General features: G+C 39.9%; 1 pseudogene; it reads right to left on the bottom strand.

Moving 5' to 3' along the window:
- Positions 1-3219: 3219 nt before the first annotated feature.
- On the bottom strand, positions 3220-9139 carry LOC103087121 (putative inactive deoxyuridine 5'-triphosphate nucleotidohydrolase-like protein FLJ16323 pseudogene; annotated as a pseudogene).
- Positions 9140-11113: the final 1974 nt, after the last annotated feature.

Below are 11113 nucleotides of genomic sequence, written 5' to 3'. Positions count from 1 at the left end.
ACTATTTTCCATAATCTGAGACTGTGGTAAAAATAAAAGGTCAAAGAACAATAGCAATAACAGTAACTGAGTTTTACCAAATACATTTAAGTCAAAAGTATATACCTGTCAATAATCCTTATAGACTGTTGTTAAATGTCAATATACTTGGTGATACAGGTACACTGTTTGACTGTGTCTGAGATTAATTAATTCTGGGATCCCAGCCATGATTTCTAAGAGTTTTACTATAAATTATCCTTATACTAGAACTCAGTATCTCACAGTCATTTCTTTATCATGTGAGATTTGGAATACTGTAAGGAATGAAAGCAATTTATGAAGCAAACTGCAAGGCCACTCTTCTTCATACAGTGGTAAGATGACCATGTATTCTTTAAAAATTTTTATTAGCCCCATATTTGACATTCCACCTTGCCAAAGACACCCTGTTTGTTGTACTGGAAGAGGAAATAGTCAATTAATTTTTTATTTCTATGGTGAGTGTATTAGGGTCCTCCCGATAAACGCAGGTGACCCCTGAACAACACGGGTTTGAACTGCATGGGTCCGCTTATATGCAAATTTTTTTCAAATAAATACTTACTGCAATACTACATGATTTATGGTTGGTAGAAGCCACAGATGCAGAACCACAGATACAGCAGGTCAACTAGAAAATTACAGTCAGATAATAGACTACGCAAGGTTCAGCACCCAACCCCCATATTTTTCAAGGATCAGCTGTACAAAAAATAATAATTATATGTATATAATTATTTTTTATAATAATACATTTTATTTTTAATATTTAGATACATTTATTTTTAATATTTAGATACATTTTTAATTTATTATATATTGGAGTATAGTTGATTTACAATGTTGTGCTAGTCTCAGGTGTACAGCAAAGTGATTCAGTTATACATATACATACATCTATTTTTCAGATTCTTTTCCCATATAGGTTATTACAGAATATTGAGTAGAGTTCCCTGTGCTACACAGGAGGTCCTTGTTGATTATCTATTTTATATATAGTAGTGTGTATATGTTAATCCCAAACTCCTAATTTATCCCTCCCCCCCCCCACCTTTCCCCTTTGGTAACCACAAGTTTGTTTTCAAAGGTTGTGAGTCAGTTTCTGTTTTGTAAATAAGTTCACTTGTATCATTTTTTTTTAGATTCCTCTTATGTGATATCATATGGTATTTGTCTTTCTCTGACTTACTTCACTTAGTATGATAATCTCTAGGTCATCCATATTGCTGCAAATGGCATTATTTCATTCCTTTTTCATGGCTGAATAATATCCCATTGCATATATGTACCACATTTTCTTTATCCATTCCTCTGTTGATGGACATTTAGGCTGCTTCCATGTCTTGGCAATTGTAAATAGTGCTACAAGGAGCACTGGGGTGCATATATCTTTTCAAATTAGGGTTTCCTCTAGATATATGTCCAGGAGTGGGATTGCTGGATCATATGGTAGTTCTATTTTTAGCTTTTTAAGGAACCTCCATACTGTTCTCCATAGTGGTTGTACAATTTACATTACTACCATCAGTGTAGGACGGTTCCCTTTTCTCCACATCCTCTCCAGCATTTACTGTTTGTAGACTTTTTGATGATGGCCATTCTGACCCATGTGAGGTGATACCTCATTGTAGTTTTGATTAGAATTTCTCTAATAATTAGCAACGTTGAGCATCTTTCCATGTGCTTTTTGGCCATTTGTATATCTTCTTCGGAGAAATGTCTATTAGGTCTTCTGCCCATTTTTTGATTTTTTTTTTTTTTTATATTAAGCTTCATGATCTGTTTGTGTATTTTGGAGATTAATCCCATCAGTCGCATCATTTGCAATACTTTCTCCCATTGTGTGGGCTGTCTTTTCGTTTTGCTTATGGTTTTCTTTGCTGTACAAAAGCTTTTGAGTTTAATTAGGTTCCATTTCTTTACTTTTGTTTTTATTTTCATTACTTTTTGGAGGTGGATCCAAAAAGATACTACTGCAATTTATGTCACAGAGTTTTCTGCCTACGTTTTCCTCTGTTTTACAGTATCCAGCCTTACATTTAGCTCTTTAATCCATTTTGAGTTTATTTTTGTATATGGTGTTAAAGAATGTTCTAATTTCATTCTTTTACATGCAGTTGTCCAGTTTTCCCAGCACCACTTAATGAAGAGACTGTCTTTTCTTGTATATTCTTGCCTCCTCTGTTGTAGATTAATTGACCACAGGTGCGTGGGTTTATTTCTGAGCTTTCTAACCTGTCCCACTGATCACTGTTTCCATTTTTGTGCCAGTACCATACTGTTTTGATTACCTTTGTAACTATTATTTTTATAATAGTATATAATTTTAATAATTTTATATTTTATATATACATTTTATATATGTACATATATACTACATACATATATACACACGTATATACATACAAAGAGACAGAGAGACAGAGAGAAAGAGAGAGGGAACTAGATTAATAGGAACTGGCTTGTAAGATTATGGAGGCTAAGAAGTCCCAAGATCTGCAGTTGGCAAGCTGGAAACCCAGAACGCATGGTGCGGTTCCAGTCTGCATCCAAAGAGTCCCAGTCCAAGTGCAGGAGAAGACCAATGTCCCAGTCAAGCAATCAGGCAGAAGTTCCATCTTACTCAGCTTTTTGTTCTATTCAGGTCTTCAAATGATTGGATGAGGGCAATCTGCTTTACTCTGTCTAGTAATTCGAATGCTAATCTCACAAACACCTTCAGAATAAAGTTTGATCAACTATCTGGGCACCCCACGGTCCTAAAATTAACCATCACAAGTCTACCCCTTGTCTACCTGGCACCCATACTCATCTCTTAAACCATACTTAATCTCCAAATAAGGACATAATTCTTTTATACCAAGGTCATAAAGTGTGATATAGCTACCCTGTGCACAACTGGAAACACACTAACCTCTTCTCCAGAAGAGGAGGTAAAGTCCTTGAGTGATATTTACTCTTCTCCTTGATATCCCAAAATTTAAATACTATGCTGTAAAGTTACCGATACTTAAAATACTACGATATACACCTAATGCATTTTATGTTACATGATAAGTGGTTAAGAGAGGAAAAAAGCAAAGATAGTTTACATATATATTGCCATACACACACGCGTGCGCACGCGCGCACACACACACACACACACACACACAGACACGTATTCATAGCAAAATAAGGAAGAAATACTCATGACTATTACAGTCCTCATTTCTGTAACTGGTCAAATGGTTGTAGCTGGTATTTATAACTGCCTTCTTCCATTACCCATTCTGTATTCCTTTTGTCTTCAGCAAGCAATTCAGCTGGTCATGGTTCTTTACCTCATGGAGTTACCCAAATCCTCATTCCTGAGGGTTCTGGGCCATCAGTAGTCCTCCCTCAATTGGGCTGTTTTAGTTTTCCATTGACTTTAATCACAGGGCATGATAATACTGAGATGCCCTAAAAAAATCTCCTGCATTTCAGACACACTCTTCCTTACCTCCATTGTGGAATAGTAGTCCAATATCCCCTTGGTAGTCAGGATCAGTCACCCCAGCCAGCACAGCAACTCCCTTCTTTGCCTGTTGATTCAGAGGCATGAGGAGTCCAAAGTGGCTGGGCAGTAGTCTTAATTTCCAATTCAATGGAATCACTGTGTCTTCTGGTGGAAGCATTCCTCCCTTTGGAACTAAGACCTATAGGCCAGCAGAGCAGAAAGTCATAGAAACAGGAACCAAAATTTTGCTAGTGGCTCACTAGGGGTAATAGTGAATGGTGCCACTCCCATTTCCACCCCTTGATTCTTGGACCTGTGACCCTGGCTATGGAAGAAACAGCACCATATACTGTATGCTAATTCAAAGTATATACAACCTTGTGGAGAACCTTGCACCAGTCCTGCAAGATACTGACACCTTGCTGGCACCATAACTTAGTCTTCAAAAGACCATTCCACCATTCTGTCAAGCCAGCTGCTTCAGGATGGCAGGAAACAAGATAAGACCAATGAATTCCATGAACATGGGCCCACTGCTGCACTTCTCTTGCTGTGAAGTGAGTTCCTGGATCAGAAGAAATGCTATATGGAATACTATGTGGTGAATGAGGCATTCTATAAGTCCAGAGATGACAGTTTTGGCAGAAGCACTGCATGTAGGGAAGGCAAGTCCATATCCGAAGTAAACATCTACTGCAGTAAGAATAAATCGCTGCCACTTCAATTATGGGAGTAGTTTAGTATAACCAACCTGCCTCCACTTAGCTGGCTAATCACCCCAAAGAATGGTGCCATATATCAAGGATTCAGTGTTAGTCTCTGCTGATGACAGATTGGGCACTCAGCAGTGGCCATAGCCCAGGTTGGCCTTGATGAGTGGAAGTGTGTTGCTTAGCCTATGTGTAACCTCCATCGCTGCCAGCATGGCCACTTTGCTTATGAGCCCACGAGGCAATGACAGGGGTGACAGGGGAAAGAGGCTGACTGGTATCCACAGAATGAGTGAGTCATCCTATCCACTTGATTATTAAAATCTTCCTCTGCTGAGATCACTCTTTAGTGAGCATTCACATGGTACACAAATATCTTCACATGTTTTGCCCATTCAAAGAGGTCTATCCACACCTTTTCCCCAAATTTCCTTGTCACCAATTTTCCAACCATGTTTCTCCCAAGTCCCTAACCATCCAGCCAAACCATTGGTCATAAGCCATGAATCAATATACAATTGTATGTCTGGCCATTTGACCTTCCAAGCAAAGTAAACAACCAGGCGCACTGCCTGAAGTTCTGCCCACTGGGAGGATCTCCCTTCATCACTATCCTTCAGGGATGTCCCAGAAAGGGGGATGTAGGGCTGCAGCCATTCACTTTCTGGTGCTGCCTGCATATCCTGCAAAACCATCTATATAACAGGCCTGAGTCTTCTCTTCTGTGAACTGATGTTAGCAAACTTCCCATGAAGCCAGAGGTGCAGTCTGGATAAAGAAGACACTGTAGCAGAGTGGGGCCCATGGACATTTGGGCCATTTCTTCAACTTATCTGGGCCTCCAGGGCCTGCTCGGGCCTGATCAGATATATACCACTTCCACTTGATGATGGAGTGCTGCTGTGTCACGTGCCCAACTTTATGGCTTGGTGGGTCAGATAACACTCACTTCATGATGGGCAGCTAAGGTCACATGGTAACTTGGTGGCCCATGGTTATGCAATCAGTCTCTAAGGCCCAAGTGTAGACCAACAGCTGCTTCTCAAGAGGCACAGTTATCCACAGAGGATGGCAGGGCTTTGGTCCAAAATCCTAAGGGCCTACACTCTGATTCTCCTAAAGGAACCTGCCAAAAGCTCCAAACAGCATCCCTATCTGCCACTGACACTTCAAGGACTGCTAGATCTGTTGGAACATATGGCCCAACTGACAGAGCAGCTTGAACAGCAGCCTGGACCTGTGGCAGAGTCTTCTCTTATTCTGGGTCCCACTCAAAACTAGCAGCTTTTTGAGTCACTCAGTAAATGTGCCAGAGTAACATACCCTAAATGAGGAATATGTTCTCTAAAATCCAGAGAGACCCACTAGATGTTGTGCCTCTTTCTTGGTTTCAGGAAGGCCCAGATGTAACAACTTATCCTTGTCTTAACCTTAGAAGGGATATCTCAAGATACCTCACACCGCTAGACCCCCAGAAATTTCACTGAGGTAGAAGGCCCCTTAGCTTTTATCAGATTTGTTTCCGACTCTCTGACACTAAAATGTCTTACTACTAAGTCTAGAGAAGTTGCTGCTTCTTGCTCACTAGGTCCAATCAACATACTGTCCTCAATTTAATGGACCAGTGTGATGATACCTTGTGAAAGAGAAAAGTGATACAGATCCACACAAACTAAATTATGACGTAGGGCTGCAGAGCCCTACCCCTCAGGTAGGACAGTGAAGGTGTACTGCTGGCCTTGCCAGCTGAAAGCAAACTATTTCAGTTGGACCTTGCTGACAGAGATGGAGACAAAAGCATCTGCCAGACCAATAGCTGTATACAAGTCATCAGGGAATGTGTTAATCTACTCAAGCAATAAAACTATATATGGCAGCTGCAATTGGAATCACCACCTGGTTAAGCTTACAATAATCCACTGTCATTCTCTAAGATCCATCTGTCTTCTGCACAGGCCAAACAGATCAGATGAATGCAGAAGTGGTGGGAATCACCAACCCTGCATGTTTCATATCCTTGATGGTGGCACTAATATCTGCAATCCCCCTAGATATGAGGTATTGCTTTTGGTTTACTCTTTTCTTAGGTTGAAGCAATTCTAGTGAAGCAATTCCATTTGACCTTTCTGACCATAATCACCTTCACTCCACTGGTCAGATAACCAATGTGGGGACTGTGATAGCTGCTGTATCCATTCCAATTATGCATTCTGGAACTGGAGGTATAACTACAGGATGGATTTGAGGACCCACTGGGCCCACTGTGAGACAGACCTGAGCTAAAACTTCATTGATTACCTGACCTCCATAAGCCCCTATTCTGACGATGGACCAAAGGGACAACTTGGGTCTCATGGGACTAGCGCCAATTCAGAGCCAGTATCCAGCAGTCCTTGAAAGGTGTGATTATTTCCTTTTCCCCAATGCACAATTACCATGATGAAAGGCCGCAGAACCCTTTAGGAAGGGCTGACAGAAAGACTGACAGTAAATTTTGGCAATGTACCAGGGTCCTTCCTCAAGGGACCTCTTCATTCAAGGGGTTCTAGGTCTGTAAAAATTCAAGTCTCAGAATTGATTGATAGGTCATGACTCTGTTTTTTCTGATTCAGGCTAGACTTCTGTTCACTTGACCTAGAACTTTTCTGTTTATACAGATCAAGTAAGAATTTAGTAGGCTTCCTATCTATTTCACTCCTAGGAACACCATGATCAACTAACCAACACCACTGTTCTGCCTAAATCAGACTATTCTAATTGCCACTTTGACTCTGCTGCCCAAACCACCCTCACCTTGCCTTTGACAGATGGATGTCATTACTCGGCCCCTGCCACCGTGGAATTCATTTACTCCCATTGCATTTAGGTTTCCCAGTTCAGTGACTGCATGCCTACTGAAGCAATCACAGAGCTCTTCAAGGATGTCAGGGCTCCCCTCATTTATCTCGTAATATTGGTGAAAGCTATGCCTCCTGGACCCTCCCAGCTTGGGTGAGCTCTTCCTAAATGACAAATCCACTCTAACATTCCAATCTCCCTAAGCCCTTGACTCCCTTCCTCTACAGTAAACAAAGACAGGTAGGCCCAGCATTTCCAGCTCACTCACTGTGAGCCACCTTTTGGTCCATATTTCAGCCAAACAACCACACCAAATGCAGAATCTCTGCTTAGTGAGCACATAATCAATAAATTCTGCCTGGTCCAACTTTATGTTCTTTTCATGATTATGCTGCACCTTTAGTATCCATTCCCACACATGTTCCCTGGATTTGTCTGTATAAATTAGAAAGTTCAAGTAGTTCTTTTGGAGTATAGTACATTTCCCCATGAGTCACACTTTGTACCTCACCTTTAGAAGCCTGCTGGGATTTCAGTCTAGTCATAGATCTAGAAGCAAAGAAAAGTGTTGGGGGCAGGTCCTGAGGAGATCAGCATTGTCTTGCCTGGCAACTGCCTCAGGGGCTGCCATTAATGCAGAATTAATCCCCTCAGATCTCAGACACGGGTGGAGAGGATACTCCCACTGGGAGTGAGGAAGTAGCTACCACTGTGGGTAGAGAGGCCACTACCATTGAGGGTGGGAAGGATGCTCCCACTGGCAAAAAATACTCATCAAAATTCAGGGGCTCGATGTCTCTAGCTTCATCTCTTCCCACACACTCCTAACTTTCAGAATCCCATTCCTTCCCAATCAGTGCTCTCCCTATAATGTATCACTTTATATAACTCTCACCTACTTGACTGTGAGGTCCTTGAAAACCAAGTGACATTTATTTCTGTATCCTCCAGTGCCTAGTATAGGAACCTGAAATATAGATTTCTATTGAATTGAATTTTGCTTCTCACCATAGTTCAGTTGTCCATTATTTTACTTTCATTAACTTAGTTTGACAGTTATTAAATCCTTGTTTATGTACCTATCAAAGGTCTTCATCTGCTAACAGTGCCCTTTAACAGGAAACAGACTTGTTACCAGAGAAACACATAAAGGATTTGCTTGCTCACATTTTTCTAAGATAATACAAAACTGTCCTGACCACTAATTTCCATTTCTTCCTGAAGTAAAGTACCAGTATCCTCAGCAGGATCATTTTTTTCATCTGATCCTAACTTGTAATTTTTTTTTCACTTCCATACATAATAAGTAATTGACTACCAATTTTATCTGTAAAAGATTTCTAACATATATAGACTCTAATTCATCCAAAACATAGTTAAGTGTGCATGTGGGGAAAAAAACCGAAAAAAGCATATCTGAAGCACACAAAGTTCTCCTTTCCCTCTATTACTGGGTACATTCCTGACAAATCTGACCACTTCTGAGCAATATTTGAAAGACTTTTCCTCTGCACTATTATGAAGATTAACTAAGCCATTAGCTAAAAATCCAAAGTTTTCCCACAAGGCAATCCAAGCGCTCCCAACTTTTTTATATGCCATAGTGCCAGGATCCTACAGAAATGTCAACTGACACTATTTCTCTACTGAGTAAATATACCAAATCCAAAAAATGCTAACTATTAGGTGATGGCACTGACACAGTAAGTCTTATTTACTTAAGTTCCATTAGTTGTGTATAAGTATTTCTACATTTTAACCCCATGTTCTTAACAACTGTTTGAATCATCCCAATCTCTTCTACAGCACTGAAAATAATATTCTCAATTATGACTCCCAGGTAGTACAAGATGACAAGATGCTAAGCCAGCGAGTTAAATGCTAGGGAAAAAAATAAGTCCAGCTACTTTTGATTACTAAGGCATTAAAACCCCACAAGTACAAGTCTAGAGATTTTCACCAAATTAAAAAAAAACAAACAAACAAACCTGGGCTTCTGGTTGTCTGATAATCCCATTAACCAAGTAATATGTTCAGGCATAGCACACGGTAAGCAGTCAATAAATGTTTTCTTACTTTTTGTAATCATTTTGATAATCAATGAACTTTTTAATCATAATTCACAAGCCCTAACTAAAGATTTCCTCTATGTAAACTGACCCAATTACATAAAATGAACTGGCATAATATAACTGCTAATAATTCCAAGTGGCCATACAAGACAAAGAATACAGAGTTTACAAAAAGAGTTCACCAAGTCACTAAACAAGACAGCAAAAATAGCAACAAAAACAGCAACAATAAAAAAACTCTGGGGAGGAGAGGAATTTCTGATTTCCAGAGTCGCCATGTTACATGTAAAATATATTAAATATATATATATATACACATATATCTATAAATATCTAGTTTTCAACAAAAATTATGAGACATGCAAAGAAACAAGAAAGTATAGTCCACACACAGAGCGGAAAACCGGCAGTCAATAAAAATTTGCTCGTGAGGAAACTCAGACATTAGACTTAGACAAAGACATTAAAATCAACTACTTTAAATATGTTCAAACATATAGTCTCAAATCACTAAAGGAAACTATGCCTAAATAACTCAAGTATAATAACAGTCTCATAAAATATAGAGTACTAATGAAAAGATAGGAATTATAAAAATAAAACATATAAAATCTGGAGTTGAAAAGTTCACTGACTGAAATAAAAAATTCAATAGAAGGCCTCAACAGCAAATTCTGAGTTGACAGAAGAAGGAATCAGTGAATCCGAAGATAGGTCAATTGAGATTATCCAGTATGAGGAACAGAAAGAAAAAAGAATAAAGAAAAATAAACAAAGTATCAAAACCTGTGGCTAACCATCAGGAATACCAACATATGCATAAGCATAATGAGAGTTCCAGAAAAAGAAGAGAGAAAGAAAGGGGCAGAATAACTACTTCAAGAAATAATGCTAGAGGGGTTTCCCTGGTGGCACAGTGGCCAATGCAGGGGACATGGTTTCAAGCCCTGGTCTGGGAAGATCCCACATGCCGCAGAGCAACTAAGCCTGTGTGCCACAACTACTGAGCCTGTGCTCTAGAGCGCACAAGTCACAACTACTGAGCCCACGTGCCACAACTACGGAAGCCCACACTCCTAGAGCCCATGCTCCCCAACAAGAGAAGTCACCACAATGAGAAGCCCGCGCACCACAACGAAGAGCAGCCCCTGCTCACCACAACTAGAGAAAGCCCACACACAGCAACAAAGACCCAATGCAGCCAAAAGGAATAAAATAAACAAATTTAAAAATAAATAAAAGAGGGCTTCCCTGGTGGCGCAGTGGTTGAGAGTCTGCCTGCCAATGCAGGGGACCCGGGTTCGTGCCCCGGTCCGGGAAGATCCCACATGCCACGGAGCAGCTGGGCCGGTGAGCCATGGCCGCTGAGCCTGCACGTCCAGAGCCTGTGCTCCACACGGGATAGGCCACAATGGTGAGAGGCCCGCGTACCCACAATAAATAAATAAATAAATAAAAGAATGCTAGAAATTTTCACAAATTTGATGAAAAACATTAACCTACACATCCAAGAAACTCAACAAGTATCAGCAATTATACTAAATACACAGGGGTTAAACACTGTACTCAAACAGCAGAAATTTTCAGAATGAATAAAAAGCATGATCCAACTAGGTACTGACTACACAACATGCCTTAGATTCAAAGACACAAGTAAAATTTTGCACACCAGTAATGTATCAAGGATAACTGAATGTTTCATAATCAATATGCAGAATGGTATACTATAAACAACCCAAGGTTTGGAGCATCCATTTTATAAAAGTCTGTAAGTCAGTCAAAAATCTGATTTTCATTCATTCAAAATGTAGTTTTTTAGTAATATTCATATAAGCCCCTATCAGTGAAGCATACTTATAGATGAATGCATCTTGCATAATACTGCAGCACTGTCTTTACTACAGTTGCAGATGTTCTGAATTCTTATAATACAAAAGTAAAGCATCTTGAAATGATCATGTAGACCCTCTTTCACCACAAGATGGAACACA

This window comes from Lipotes vexillifer, unplaced genomic scaffold (assembly GCF_000442215.2).
Source record: "Lipotes vexillifer unplaced genomic scaffold, Lipotes_vexillifer_v1.1 scaffold477, whole genome shotgun sequence".
NCBI classification, from domain to species: Eukaryota; Metazoa; Chordata; class Mammalia; order Artiodactyla; family Lipotidae; genus Lipotes; species Lipotes vexillifer.
This window is presented reverse-complemented; position numbering and strand designations above follow the sequence as displayed.